The sequence below is a fragment of the Vicia villosa genome, unplaced genomic scaffold (assembly GCF_029867415.1).
Source record: "Vicia villosa cultivar HV-30 ecotype Madison, WI unplaced genomic scaffold, Vvil1.0 ctg.000426F_1_1, whole genome shotgun sequence".
Classification (NCBI taxonomy): domain Eukaryota; kingdom Viridiplantae; phylum Streptophyta; class Magnoliopsida; order Fabales; family Fabaceae; genus Vicia; species Vicia villosa.
This window is the reverse complement of record NW_026705203.1, coordinates 369,005-384,857: the sequence shown is the minus strand read 5'-3', so window position 1 is coordinate 384,857 and position 15,853 is coordinate 369,005. Positions and strand designations below refer to the sequence as shown.

General features: G+C 39.4%; 1 pseudogene; it reads left to right on the top strand.

Annotated features, from left to right (window-relative positions):
- Positions 1-10,862: 10,862 nt before the first annotated feature.
- Positions 10,863-11,822, top strand: LOC131628154 (zinc finger protein GIS-like; annotated as a pseudogene).
- The last annotated feature ends 4,031 nt before the right edge of the window (positions 11,823-15,853 follow it).

The following is a 15,853-nucleotide window of genomic DNA, read 5'->3' as shown; positions in this document are numbered from 1 at the left end:
GTTTTAAAAATATTTTGATAATTTTTATAATTCTGTTTTTTATTTATATATTTATACATTTCCGTATATATATTTATACATGATCAAAAGATAATACTTAAGTATATAAAATTAAACTTAGACAAAAAAACAGAATATATAAAAATTTATATTAAACTTAGACTAAATAAACTTATTTAGTTATGAAAAACAAAATATATATATTAAACTTAGATATTCTGAAATAAATATAAAGAATAAAGTCACATCCACACATATAAATTAAAACCTAACTAACAAATATACATTAATTTATACAGAATAAACTCACATCCACACATATAAATTAACAAATATACAGAATAAATTTATATATACTGAAATTTATATACTAAATTTATAAACTCACATCCACACATTTTTGTATATAAAAATTCATTTTCACAACTAAATAAATTTATTTAAGTATATCACAATAAAAATAAAATTAAAAAAATTACTAAAATACCTCTTCTTCAAATCTCCTTCACTCTTGTAGTACCTCTTCTTCACAATTCTTCAATCTTCAATTCTTCAAAAAAAACCCTAAATTAAATTCAGAAATTTAAAAGTTCTTAAAAAATAAAATTATACAAATAAAAAATAAAATTAGTTACCTTTGATTGATATTTGAGAGAGAGTTGAGACAGCAATGGGGAAGAACATGGGAGGGGGAGTTGGAGCAATGGATGGAGGAAGAAAGGGGAGGGGCGTTGGAGAAGAAGAAGTGAAACTGTGTTTTTGGTTTTGTTTCTGAAACGCAAGTGTTTTGGTTTTTTGATAAAATATATAAGGACATCAGCGACGTGGTCTTCACGTTGCAACTTTGCCACGTGCTTTCCACGTCGCTACACTCAAACGATCATAATAATAATGACACACTCTGCCACATCTGTAAAAGTAATACTAAAATTCAAAAAATTTCAAATCTCCCTCCAGCTACAACGTTAAAGTTTGTATTTTTTTATTTTTTACTTTTTAGTAGCGACGTGACTCACACGTCGCAACTGTTTTTAAAAAAACCAACCTCTGACACGTCTGATTATAACGTTGGATTGATTTTTTTTATTATAAAAGTTTGTTGTGACGTGGGAAACACGTCGCAACTACTCACGTGGAAAACACACCGCTAGTATATGTCGCAGGAGAACATATTTCTTGTAGTGTTGATATAATAATTATTATAATAATAAACTAATTTTTTGACAGAATAATAATAAACTAATTATAACCATGTTTTTAATAGAAAGTTTCATATCATATTTTTTAACCATTTTTATTAATTAATTATCAATTATATATATTCTAAGAAGGATATAAACTATATACCATGTTGTTTTTTTAATAAAAAAACGATTTTTAGTGGGATTCAAGGAAAACTACATGCCTATATCTTAGTTAATCGAGAGAGATAGTGGAATTTATAGATAAAGTTTTTCTATTTTTTAGTGATTTTTTTAATTAATTAACTAACCATAAATAATTAAATAATTGATTGAGAGATATATAGAGAGAATAAGTCAAAAGTGAATAAATAAATTTAACGCTACTTGTGAGGTATTACTGAGAGATTATTGGATTAAATGTTGAAAAGGTAATAAGATGTTATGGAAAAGAGAATTTAATGGGTGATAATGCTGATCAAAGTAATTAAGAAATATTTAAATGAGAGTTAAAAGGGTGAACATGTGATTTCACTACAACGCGGAAGGGCTTTAAAAGCGCTTTTTTTGGGCTTTAAGAGCGCTGCCAAAGTCAGCGCTGCCGTAGGTAACGACAGCGCTTTTGAAACTCTAAAAGCGCTCTCGTAGCACCTCTTATAGCAGCGCTTTTCCAGAAAAGCGCTCTCGTAGCCCCCCTATAGCAGCGCTTTTCCAGAAAAGCGCTCTCGTAGCCCCCTTTTAGCAGCCCTTTTTCTAGAAAAGCGCTTTCTTAGGCCTACTTTCACTACAAAAAATGCGGCGGATTTTGGGGGTTTTTTAGCCAATTTGTGGGGGTTTTTGACCTCCGCTATATATTATAAATATGTAAAAAAAAGAATATTAAAACTTTCATTATTTTTCTTTACTTTAGAATGAAAATAATAAATATATCAATAAAATACATAAATGTTCTAAAACCAATATCCCAAACTTGGGCAAATAATAAATATCAATCTTCGGTTCTTTGTAAAACAAAAACTACATAATACTCAATCTTCTTACTCCCTAAATGACAACCAAATAAATATCCATCCTTTATTTTAGATAATACCACATTATATTGGTTGGTATTTTATACTCAACCAACGTTATTCCCTAAATTCACAAAAATCTAAGATCGACTCAATCTTACTTATTAGCCACCATCGTCAGTTCTTTAACTTGTCTAACAGCATTACTTACAGCATAAAGGCTCATCTTTTTCACCTGTAAAACAGAGAGAGGTGCTCAAGGATGTAAATGAGATTGTCCAATGAAAATAAGCACATACTCATGACAAATTTTAACCAAACTCATTCAAGACTGTTTCTGCATTCATTCTCAAAAATACAAGTCTGTTTGTGCATAATTTCACCAAACTCATTCAAATTTTAAAAATAAGCACATGCTCATGACAAATTTTAATGAATTTAAAAACCTGTCATCTCTGGCATACAATAATCTGTTATGATCAAATTAACTTCTACATCCTTTATAAATAATAGAAAAAAAATTAGGATAAACTTATGTAACAAAATATTTTAATTCATAATATTTATTAAATTATTAACTTAGTAAGAAAATGAACCTGATGAATTTCTGAAGCAACATCATCAACCAAACCAATAAATCTTAAAGGCTTAGTAGCAGAATCCACTGTAGTAACTATGTTTTCAATTTCAATACAAAACCACAAGAATCAGAAATCATTATAATCATACATCAAACATTGTAAAAATAAAATATATATGGACCTTTCTAATACTATAATCAATTTTTTAACTTTCCAATCCAAACTATGTGAAACAGGACAACAAACACTCCAACCAATAAAATCATAAAGTAAAGATGCTACCATAATTTATTTATTTTTAAATAATGGAGAAAGAGATTTTTTTATGGTAGCTTTAAAAGTAGAAAACACAAATTTGGAATTTCTTAATAACTTGTGACATGTATCTCCATAATATATTGAATCCGTCTGGGCACTACCATTTCCCCTAAACAAATCCTCATGTTGTTTACCTTGATGTAAGGGTGGAAAACATCAGGAGAATGCGAAGATAATACCAATCTTGTAAAAGACAAAAGAAACAGAAGACCTATTCCTCCTGTGGCAGCTATGTATTGCTGAACTATATAATTTGTAAAAGAAAAAAGAAACAGAAGACCTTACCGCCGTGACCACATTACCAATATCATGAAGTGCGACAACCCTGACATGGCGGTGAAGACCGGAAAAGACATCCCAGATCTGCCGAGGAAACAACTCGTGGCTTGCCTTCGAGCCAACGCCGACTTGTTTGCTTGGAGTGCAGCTGAAATGCCCGGTGTCATACCCCAAAATGTGCCCATCTTACAGTTCACCGTATTACACCCGGACTCGACCCTGAGGTCGCCTGACACCATCTCTCCATTGATTCATCCGTGAAGGCAGTAGTTCAACGTAGGCGTCGGCAGTCTCCCGAGAAAGCGGAGGCTGCCGAGAAAGCTGTAAAAGACCTCCTAGAGGCAAATTTTATTTCCAAGGCCAAGTATTCAACTTGGCTCTCAAATGTTGTACTAGTTAAAAAATCAAATGGAAAATGGAGAATGTGCGTTGATTATACTGATGTTAACCGGACTTGTCCCAAAGATGCTTACCCATTGCCTAACATTGACAGACTGGTCGACAACTCGGCCGGTTATAAACTGTTGTCTTTTATGGATTCTTATTCACGTTACAACCAAATCCCTATGGCGAGATGCGACAAGCAGTGCACGGCGTTCATGACCGAGTCGGGCAACTATTACTACAATGTAATGCCCTTCGGACTTAAGAACGCCGGAGCCACTTACCAGCGGATGATGAACAAGGTATTCCGAGGAGAAATCGGTGACACCCTCGAGGTATACATGGACGACATGATCGTCAAATCCCGAGAGGACACCGACCACACCACGTATCTCGAACGAGTATTCGAGTAGGCCAGGTCCTGCAAGATGCGTTTCAACCCAGAGAAGTGCACCTTCGGCGTCCGGGCAGGTAAGTTCCTCAGTTTCTACTTGACCGAAAGAGGAATAGAAGCCAACCCGGACAAATGCCGAGCATTCTCAGAACTCCCCACACCTAACAATAAGAAATCCATCCAAGTCTTAAACGGGATGCTCACAGCACTGTCCCGTTTCGTCGCAAAGTCCGCCCAGCACGCTCTCCCATTCTTAAAATTACTGCGCAAGGAAGCGACCTTCGAATGGTCCGAGGAGTGCGAACAAGCGCTATCTCACCTCAAGCAAGTCCTCCCGGAGCCACCCGTCCTCTCCCGACCGGGAAACGACGAGATCCTATACCTTTACCTGGCCGTCTCTAACGAAGCGGTTAGCGCGGCCTTAATCCGAGAGGCTGAAGACGGGCAAAAGCCCGTATACTTCACCAGCAAAGCCTTACAAGGATCCGAGATGCGATACCAACAAATCGAAAAAGTCGCGCTTGCACTGATAATAGCCGCCCGAAGGCTGAGGTATTACTTCCTCGCCCATACCATCGTCGTCCGAACCGATCAACCAATCAAACAACTCCTCGGCCGACCAGATATGGCCGGGAGAATGCTAAAGTGGTCCCTCGAGCTATCCGAATTCGATGTCCAATACGAAAGCAGAAAAGCACTGAAAGCTCAGGCGCTGGCCGATTTCGTAGCCGAGATGACTTTGATCACCTCCTCCCCTTCCCTTGTCAAGAATAAATGGACCATCTACGTAGATGGCGCCTCCAGCAGCTCGGGAAGCGGAGCCGGCATCATCCTAGAGAACGACGAATGACTCATCATTGAGGTATCCCTAGTCTTGTCTTTCACCACATCGAACAACCAGGCCGAATATGAAGCCTTCCTAGCAGGCCTACGACTCGCCGAGGATGTGGGCGCCCGGGAGGTAAAAATCTACACCGACTCCCAACTCGTCGCATCCCAAGTTAACGGCGACTACCAGGAAAAATACGACGTGCTCGTCGAGTATCTCGCGCTAGTCAAAGATAAAATGAAAAACTTTGCAAAAGTAGAAGTCGAGCATATACCTCGGGAGCATAATTCCCGAGCCGGCGTCTTGTCCAAACTCGCGAGCACGAGGAATAAAGGCGGGAACAAATCAGTGATCCAAGAAATCTTATCAAGTCCAAGTGTAAATAAGAATGTGCCCCACCTACCAGTGCTCGCCATAGGTGACGACCATTGCTGGATGACCCCGATGTATAACTTCCTCACAAAAGACGAACTGCCGACCGACGCGAAAGAGGCCTCCACGATCAATTCACCGATAGGAAGTTCCAAGAGTTCGTAGCCAAGCTCGGTACCAAACAGCATTTCACTTCGGTGGAACACCCCCAAACAAATGGGCAAGCCGAAGCGGCTAACCGAGTCGTCCTCTAAGGACTGAAACGAAGACTTGGAGAAGCTAAGAAAGCTTGGGTCGAGGAGCTGCACAACGTACTCTGGGCATATAGGACGACGCCTCATTCGAGCACAGGCGAAACCCCATTTAGATTAACCTACGGCACCGAAGCCGTAATCCCCGTGGAAATCCGAGAACCCTCTCGTCGGACCGAGTCACCTCTCGAAGAAGAACTCAACGATGAGGCTATGAGGGAAGAACTCGACATGGTCGAAGAGATCCGAACAAGGTCTTCCCGCCGCGAAGCCAAGCTAAAGCAACAGGTAGCTCTGCGCCATAACACTAAAGTCATCAGACGCGAGTTCGAAGTTGGCGCCCTAGTTCTCCGCAGAAACATGAAAGACTCGCGCGAGGGCAAACTCGCCCCAAACCGGGAAGGCCCATACCAATTTTACGATAAAATCGAGAATGGCGCCTATTACCTCGAGAACCTCCTCGGCGAAAAACTTGCTCGACCCTGGAATGCTGAAAAACTCAGACGCTATTACAGCTAGAAATAAGCTAACACTCCCCGAGCGCTCACCCCGAACACAAGAGGGCGACCAGGCACGGACTCGCGTCATGGTACGAACGCGAACACTCCACGACAACGACAATCAGATCTCCCAGCCGAGGAATGAAACCGGCTACACGGGGGACCAAACACCTAGACCCACCGTAGCAGTACCTGAATGGCAGAACCCCAGCTCGCGATGGGACTGTTCACGCCGCGAGCACTTGGCCCCGACCGCGGTCTCGTACTCTCTCATAGCGCACACCTGCTCTGCGCACCCGGGTCGTACCCCACACGCCCGGAAAATCAACCTAGGCCGAGCATAGTCAGTAACAAAACACTTCTAAGTATAATATCACTCGTCAGGATTACAAACATAATCCGATCACAAATTTCCTGCAGCAATAAACATTCTAAGCACAAAGAGGAAATTCAAAACATAAACAATACTTGCAGAGACAAGAATATAATTAAAACCCGACCAAACTGGCCGGTGATATCCAAATAGTACAAAATATAGAAGGGCACGCAGGCCCCCAAATATGGCGGGCAAAGCTCCAAAATCTCAAAAGAAGAAACAATGGCGCACAGGCCAAGAAAACACGGGCACGCAGGCGCAGAATATCAAAACCAAAAAATCTATTCTTCCTCGTCAGGAGTACCAGGCACAAGCTGACCGTCCATAATCCTCGACGCAAGGCCAATGTCATCTGTCTTCAGCCCCGGGTTCAGAAAACTCAACTGCTGAACCGCCCTCTTAAATCCAGCTCCGGCCATATCGGCAAGCTCGATCTTCAAGTCGTCGATTTTATCGACAAACTCGGCCCTGGTCTTAAGCACGGCCACATCCGAAGATTCCTCCGCCGTCGGCGCCCAGGACTGCTCGAGGTCAGAAAACCTTTTCTTCTCCGCCTCCACCTCCTTGTCCTTCTGCTTCAAGAGGTCGTCAACCCTCTTCTTCGTCCTTTCCCGAGCCACATTCAGCTTGACCACCTCGTCCTCGGCGACCTTCTTATCAGACTCCGCCTTCTTCAAAGCCTCGATAGAAACAGTGCCATCCTTCGCAAGCACATGAGCCATCTCCACGACCCTCATGACTGCAACACTATCACTGGCGAGCTGTTTGAGGCGGGCAGGGGCAGTCATTCCCTCGACACGACGAGCCTCGTCCGGGGAGACAAACAGAGGATACTTCTCAAAGTACTGGCCCTCCTTGAAGCAGGGAGGGAGCAAGAATCCACGGTCGGACCCCAAATTCGACGGTTCTTCCCGAGTAGCCTCATCCGTGCGCATCTTCTTCGGAGTTTTCTCCCCCTCCACAATCACCTGAGGAGAACCAGCCGATCCTGAATTGTCTCCCGAGGCAGTTGACCGGTTCTTGTTCTTTGCCCGAACCCTTTTTGCATCTTGGGTTATCTTCAGAAGCTTCTCGTCCTTCAACGGCATGGCATCTGAAAAACAAACAAAGATATTAGCAAAGGGCGTTACTGAAGAAGAACAAGAAAGAAATATCCTAGAAACCACCTAACAACACTCTAGTCTCCTCGGGCGTCCTGCAGGACAGAAAAGCTTTCGTGTTGATGGCCCGCGCCTCGAATTTTGCTACACCATCCTCGTCCAATACGGGATCACCGCTCCTCGTCACCCACTGGGTCAGTTAGAAGCTATCTACATACTCGCACAAGACCGCGTAAGACGCCGTCTCCTGCTCGTCCAAATCCGCATCATCGCAAGCATAGCTCTTAGGAGGAAGATCGAAATGGCCCCTCCACCAGAAGAAAGGGAACACGCTACAAAGCTTGGTCCTAACCTCGCCATTCTCGTCCAAAAATGATCGGATCTGTTCTCGTTTTGCTGGGCCCCCGATCTTCGACCTCCCTGAAGGCCCCGTTTAGAGATTTGGTGTACCGAGAAACCACGGTCAGAGGCTCGTGGGCCACCTAGTAGACACTATTGTCACAGTCATAGTCAAAGAGTGGGGTCGGTGAAACTCCTTCCTCGGCGCCAGAACCGAGGGAACCCTCTTGTTCTTCCCCCTCCTCTATGGCAGCAAGATGAGAACCATCGACCTCAATCACTTCAACGTCGGAACTGCTCGCAGCTGTCTCCCGCGAACTAGCCCACGAGCTAGATTCCGAGCTTGCCGACGAGCTGGACCCCGAGCGAGACCCTGAATTGGATTCACCTGCATGCAGAAGGAAAAAGTGAATCCGACAGTTCATCAAATCCACCTTTCCACCGTGATGCAAGTGAAAGGGTAGAACAGCAGGCGCCGAAGCCCCCGGCTAAACCCCTCGTCAAAGATACACTTGGTTGCTAGCCGAGGACTCACCCCATCAAACTTAGCAAAAATTAAACAAAATATACACGCTCGGGTCCTACCCAGCATGATCGGCGGAATCCTTAAACGCGCCGAACATGTTTATGAATGAGCTGAGGGAAATCATGAGTGCACCAGCCAAACCCATGGGTTTGACGAGCCAAATCATGAAGGCACCGGGCGGTAACGAAAAAATCAACTACACTATTAACCTCTCCCGGGCATCGCTTGAATAACCCGAGGAGACGGTTATGGCTCTTGAATCTCACGAAGAGAAACTTCTGAGTTAGACAATAAAACCAGCGGGGACGCAACCTGTGAATCCCCTGAAAGCAAAGATACGCATTCGAAATCAAGAATTAAAGCCCAGTCGTACCTGATTGTGACATGACTCCAGCAAATCTTGCGCTTGATTCTTCAAAGAGAGTCGACGAAGGATGAAGATCTGGAAATTTAACCTAGATGCCGAGCACGCGAACGGAGAGCGAAAAACCCCAAATGAAAAGGTCTAACCCTTTTTATAGGAGAAATGCCCGGAATACGAAACATCGCGTCGGCTGACACCTTCCCCTTAGGCGCCGCCATCTACTCCTAGGCAATCATTATGCTATGCCACGTCAACGAGTGTTGATCACGCGCGGTCTCTCCTCTTCCCCCACGAACGCGAGACCCGAGCACCATCAGTAGACGAGGACCAACGGCACATGGGCCGAGCATTGGCAAACTCGAAGCACCTCCCTCGGAACTCCGACTTGGGGTGCTCCTGTTCTGGACTAGGCCAAGATTCGGACCAATCTATTTTCGGCCCACTTAACCCTGAGGGTCCAAATTATCTCATGGCCCATAAAGAGCAAAGCCTGCTCGTCTACCCTTTGCCCGGCATAATGCTCCCCGCGAGCTGCCTGGCGCCCGACACGGGTGCTCCCCACGAGCATCCTCACGCCGAGGACCCTGCTCCTCGCAGGGCTCCTTCATATCCAACCCCCCGAATAATGCGGAGTCCACGTGGTCCCTAAAAGACCGCGTCTCCCTTCTACTTCGGAGCGGTTAACTAGGACAGAGGGCACTCACGCACCTCCGATATATCCGCCCAGGAAACCTGGCAGTCTCCTAGTTGGGCCTGGAAATCCAACCCAGTAGCGAGATCATGGCCCAGCGCTGGGGGCTATAAATACCCTCTTTAACTAGAGGGCGAGGTATTCAATTCTTTCTAACCTTTAGCTTGTACTTGCACTCCTTTGCTCCTCTTCTTACTTTGGCATCGGAGTACCCTATAGGTACACCCCTCCTTTTCACTTCACAAAGATCCAACTTTCGAGCAGGCCTTGACGATCCTTCTGATCAGGTACGATCATAATGTAAAACTAAAATAGTTTTGTAAGTTTTTAAAAATAGGCAAAGATAAACTTTTAGTAAGTTTTTAAAAATAGGCTAAGTTAAACTTTACTATTTTAGTAAGTCAGATAAACTTTTAAAAAATTGGTCAAAGGTTGAATTTTATTGTTTTAAACCAAAAAAAATCTTATTATCATAAAAAAGAAAAAAGTTAAGTATTTATTAAAATTTACGAAAAATAACTAAGGTCCATTATTTAACTAGATATATATTTGAGTCCCATTTTTTATTATAGAAAAGTGAAAAACAAATATACTATTATATTAAATCATAACATAAAGTCTTAAAAAGTAAATTCTTTAAAAAGAATATACTATTATAACCTAACATAAAGTCTTAAAAAGTATTAAAACCTAACATAAAGTCTTAAAAACAAATAGACTATTATATTCAAAAGTGGACTATTATAATTTATAATAAAAAGTAAATTCTATAAAAAGAAAAAACGAAAAACTTTAATATAATATGAAAATTTACTTAAAAATAATAAGCTCCACAATTGGTATAGAAAAATTTAAAAACAAATATACGATTCTATTAAAATTTTCTAAAGAAAAAACAAATTTAAATTTTTTACCGACTGAAACTACAAAGCATGATCAATCATAATTTTATTTTTTTTTTGCTTTTTTTTTCTATCCCAAAATAATTTATGAAATGTGTTTTTAATGGCAGTTGTAGTTACATGCTGATAGGAAAATAATGTAAGAATAAAATATTTGAACATATTCAATATGGTTCTTATTAACTGGAACGCTTGGAGTAGTAAAAATTAATCAAACGGATTACACACTCAATTGGTGTAATATCCCCCTCACATCGTTTCAAATTTTTCAATTTTCTTAATTGTAATTCAAATATCCAAAAATGAATTGGTGCAATATCCATCCCCTAACAACAAAATATGAATCAAATTTCCAAAAATGAATGGGTGCAATATACATCCCCTGACAGCAAAATATGAATCAAAGATTTGTGCATTAACTCAGCAAAATAAATAACACCACTTATAAACCACTCTTTTCATCAAACCAAAAACCAACGTAAGATATAGTTGTCTAGACTTAATTTGTTCCATGGCATCCGAATCCTCTAGCATCTCAGTCACTTCACAAAATCATGGTGATTCTTCCAAAACAAAAAACCTGGTGGACATGATGGAGAATGAACAAGGTCAGTCTTCAAAATCCGATTCCAACATGCCTACTGATTTTGTGAAGCTATCGAAAGAGGATTCGGTTGACGGGTCAAAGGTGAAAGAGCACAATTTTTTTAGCCCTATTCAAGTTGGTGGTTCGTCATCTGATCGTCCTAATACCGACAATGAAAAGAAAGGCGAGAAAACCACTGAAGAGAAGAATTCGGCATCAAAGGTATCTTATGCATGCAACTTTTGCAAGAGAGAATATCCTACTTTACAAGCATTAGGGGGCACCAGAACGCCCATAAAACGGAACGTGCTTTACAAATGCAGCGCGAACAAAGGTATGGTGCTTTAGGGTTAGGGCAAACTCACTTGAACCCTTATTTTCATTATCCTAGTGCTCTTTCTTCACCTTATGGATCACTCGGGGTTAGAGTGAATTCAATGATTCAAAAACCATCTTTTTTTAGCCCTATGGTTGCACCAAGTAAATTCGCATATGGTCGTGGTGGTGTGTGTTTCCAAGAGACATTAAATCCACCCCTTGTTAATTTGAGAAACAATATGGAAGGTAGTAGCAGGGTTGGAATTCTAGGTCTTGGTGGTGCAACTTCTTCTAGGGTTGAAAATGGTGCAGATAATAAAATTGCTTCTTTTCTAAAACTTGGAGAGTCTTCTAAAGATGTTGCCACAAGCTCAAACTCAATCATAGAGAAGAATTTTTTTGTGGATGCTGCTCCTGTCAAAGATGAAATTCATCAACCAAAGTTCCAAGATGAAATTCAAACTGAAGATGAACCTTTCGATTCTGAATCTTCTGGGCTTGATTTGTCACTTAAGCTTTGAATAAGTATCTATATTATGTTTCAATATTTTGATTGCTATGCTCTCTAGTTGAAGTTATGGCATGGTGTTTATTTCTTTTTGTTATGTCAAATTATTTTAATTGATTTTAATTATATAGTGGTATTCAGATATTATTGTCATGTATTAAATTTTATGTTACTTGGAGTATGTAATTCAAACTTACGAGTTATTAATTTGATGTTATTTCTTAAATATTGTTTTGATTACTGCCTTGATTATTTATGTTTTTTTCTCAATCATATTAGTTCTATTTAATTTGTTTGCAAGAGGTATTTAAAGACCAAACTTGAAGTATTAATGTGATAATTAAAATAAAAACAGAAGTGTATGAAACATTCACTTTTCACATGTTCAATAATTCAAAATTTATAACAGCCCAATTTATGAACTAATCACTTGTATTAAACATATGTGGTTTATTATCCGAGGATTCGGCACGCATATATTTTCTATATTAATTATTGGTTAATTATTATGCGAGGAAGAATTCTTTTCAAGATTTAGGATAACATATATGTAGGGTAAGTGGAAACTCCGATAATGTCCTAAAACATGCAAGAACCATTCAACATTGAGTGCTATTTTTCAATCAAAGCCATCCCTCTAGAAGCAAATATGTGTTTATTAGAAGAAAGAGATGATGGTGAATTAGAGCCTCGGTGGCGGAAGCGGAAGATTGGTTGGGACAATGGTTCGGGGAGATCAGGAAATGGAGTCTTGAAATTGTTAACAATGAGACAGTCACCTGGTTAAGGTGTTATGACATTCCCTATCATGCTTGGATTCCTAAGTTTTTCGAGTTTTTATTTTTTCCGTTTGGTATTTGCATTTGCTAAGATGAAGAAACAAGCAACTGATCCAAATTTTATGTGGTGAGAATTCTTGTCCATACCAAAGTACAACTTGTTACTCAATAAAAAATTTAACATGGGTAAATAAAGTAACACTCATGGTCAAGTTAGTTGAGGACTCATAAGGTCCTAAGGTCCTTTGAGAATAGTGATGCCAAAATCACACATAAACAAAGTTGCTCAGACATCTTCAGACCTTGAGTCTGTATTGGGGGATCATTCCGGTGAATGGGTTCTAAAAATAAGTTAAGGAGGATGGTATTGAGGAAGGTTCTTTTGTGGAATGTTCCCTAGGCGCATATTAGCATGAAAGATCAGGGCTAGGCGTAAAAGGTGAAAAGGCTATGGTTATCTTCCATGATAAAGTTAAGGGTATAAATGTAGGGGACTGTTGCAAAAATTCAAAGACAAAAGAACTGGTCGCAGCTTATGTTGATGCAACACCTAGATGGATCTGGTGGATAATAATCATCAATCAAACGTTGATAGTTTTCGTGCGTGCAAATAGCCATTGTGTCAGGCACCAAAGACTCAATAGTCAAGCAAGGTAAAGGTCATTTAAAATTCTCAACCCGGAGAAATTTTTGGGTTATTTTTCTTTGGGCTAAAGTATTACCAAAGGCCCAATAAAAACATCGAGACTTAATGAAGCTTTGAAGATCAAAGGGACGCAAATCCAGTTCTTAGAGGAAGAGGCATGTGAGGATTGGATGGAAAGATCATATTTCACATTTCTCATACCACCAAAGTTAAACATTAGCTGGAAGAAGAATAATGAATCTTACAATAACCCAAAGGAGACTCAGTAGTCCAATGAAACAAAACAAAAAGAAATTATGAAAGCTCAAACACCAACGATTTGAAGGATTTTAGGTGTAAAAGAATAAAATGAAAGATACTCAAGAGGATCAATTTGTGTTGCGATTCAACAACATATTCTGATGCGGCGAATATGGAAAAAGATTTAGCTAGCAAGGTCTGGGGGGAAATTACATCAATGGGAGTTTCAGGGATGAAAAAAGACGAGGTCGATAAGGAGATTATTCGAGGAACATAGTTTCACAGCTAAGAAGGGAATAGAATGAGGGAGGAGTCAACCAAAATTCATAAATGAATATAGTGTCATACAATATTAGAGGTGGAAACAACTCTTTAAAAAGGATGAGGATCCAAAACAAAATTGCAGAAGGGGAATGTAAAGTTGTGCTTTATTCAGGAGACCAAGTTTCAAGAAATTCATAATGACTTAGCATCTAGTTTTTGGGGAAATAAAGAAGTCAACTAGTTAGCTAAAGGAGCTATTGGATTGTTGATTTTGTGGAAAGACGGTTCCATGTCACCACATTTCAGCTTCATATCAAAAGGATTCATTAACTTTTATTCTAAATGTAATGTGAAGGTTTGTTATTTTGTTAATATTTATTCCTCTTGTTTCATTGATAAAAAGAGGAGGATGTGGTAAAAGCTCATACCTTGAAAAGATAATGGAGAGATGAGTAGTGGTGTAACACCGCTTAATTTCCATTATTGAACTTCATTGGAATTTAAATTATTAAATTAGATTATTTGGAGTTTTAGTGAATTATTGAAAAATTATGAAAACTAGAGTAATTGGGCGAGTGTAATAATTAGTAAAGGGGAGGTGTAAGCAAATGGGTCTTACTATACTAATTTCTATTTTCCATAAAATAAAGGAAGTTGGAAAAGAAAAAGAAATAGAAAGCAAAGGAGGAAGAAGGAGAAGAACTCAACATATATGTGAAAGAGCAAGGAAGAGGAGTTCTCAATATTTTTTGACTAAGGTAAGGGGTGACTAATCCCTTTTAGCCTATATTATTGGTTTATGAATGATAGAATTGATTAGGTATGTTGTTTGACTCAATTTGATGAATTAGAGGTTTTGGGGTTTTGGAATTTATAGAGTAAATTGAATAATTTTGATGAAATTGAATGGATATAGGTTATACTTGATGTTAATTCTCCCCAAAATATGATAGAAATGTGTTAGAATATGGGATTTGGCACTCTTTTGATGTTACATACACTTTGGTATGTTGTGGTTTAAATTGGAGAAGAAGAGATGCTGTCAAAAGAGGGTTTTTCTGCTACTGGTACGTTGTAACCGGTTACGCTCAGAGTCGTAATCGATTACAGTAGTTGAAAATCTTGATTTAATTCGTTATAGTGTGTTTGTATATTGTATGCATATTTTGATAAATATGACAATATGGTGATGTTGTTGTAACATAACAGTGATGTTGATGTTATGTTCGGTGTAAATTATATATGGTGATTATTTGATTGTGCTGAAGCTTGAATGGGTGTTTGATGGTTAGTATTCTAGATGTGTGCATGCATTCATAATCATAATTGTGGTTGTATCCCGGTGGTGTTTGTGGCTAATTCCCATTGTGTGGAATTAGTGATTTGACGGTGGCCTATTCCGGAGGTGTTTGGATCGGTGAGATGGGTTAATCCCATAATTTAGTACCACATGCATAGTGTCTCATTGCATTAGTATATATGTTCGTTATAACATGAGTGGATGAATTCCAATGTTATAATATGGTGTGTGATTGTGGTTGATTGTAGTTATGAATAGTTGGTGAATATTCTAAAATCTATAATATGTTGCAATAGGGTGAACAATTATTTATGATGTTTTGTTGTTTATGAACTCATGATGTATGTTAATTGTGAATATGTCTCCCCCTTACTGTTGATTATTTTCAGATTACGGAGTAGCAGTGTTTGTGCTTAGTGAGGATAGCTTGCAAAACTAATCTATTTAATTTCAGTCGTGTCGGGTGTCATGCTCTTGTCTTGTAACACTGGGGAATATTTTTGTTTTAGAGTCATCTAATAAACTCTTATTTAATTTGTTGGATAATTTTGGTTGGATTCTGAGCCGGTGATTTTGGTGTTGATAACTAATGTTTTACATTATTCAAGTTATGTAATTCTATTCCGCTGTGTTAAATATGTTTGGTTGAATAATGTGATTTATGTTTCTTGGAAAAGCATGACAAATGGTTTTTATTTTTATTAAAGAGTTGTAGCATCCTATTTTTACATGTTTCACTCTGAAATTATTTTGTATTCCGCGGGGGTTTAGAAAGGTTTTACAATTGGTAATTGGTATTTAGGAGGAGACTTTAA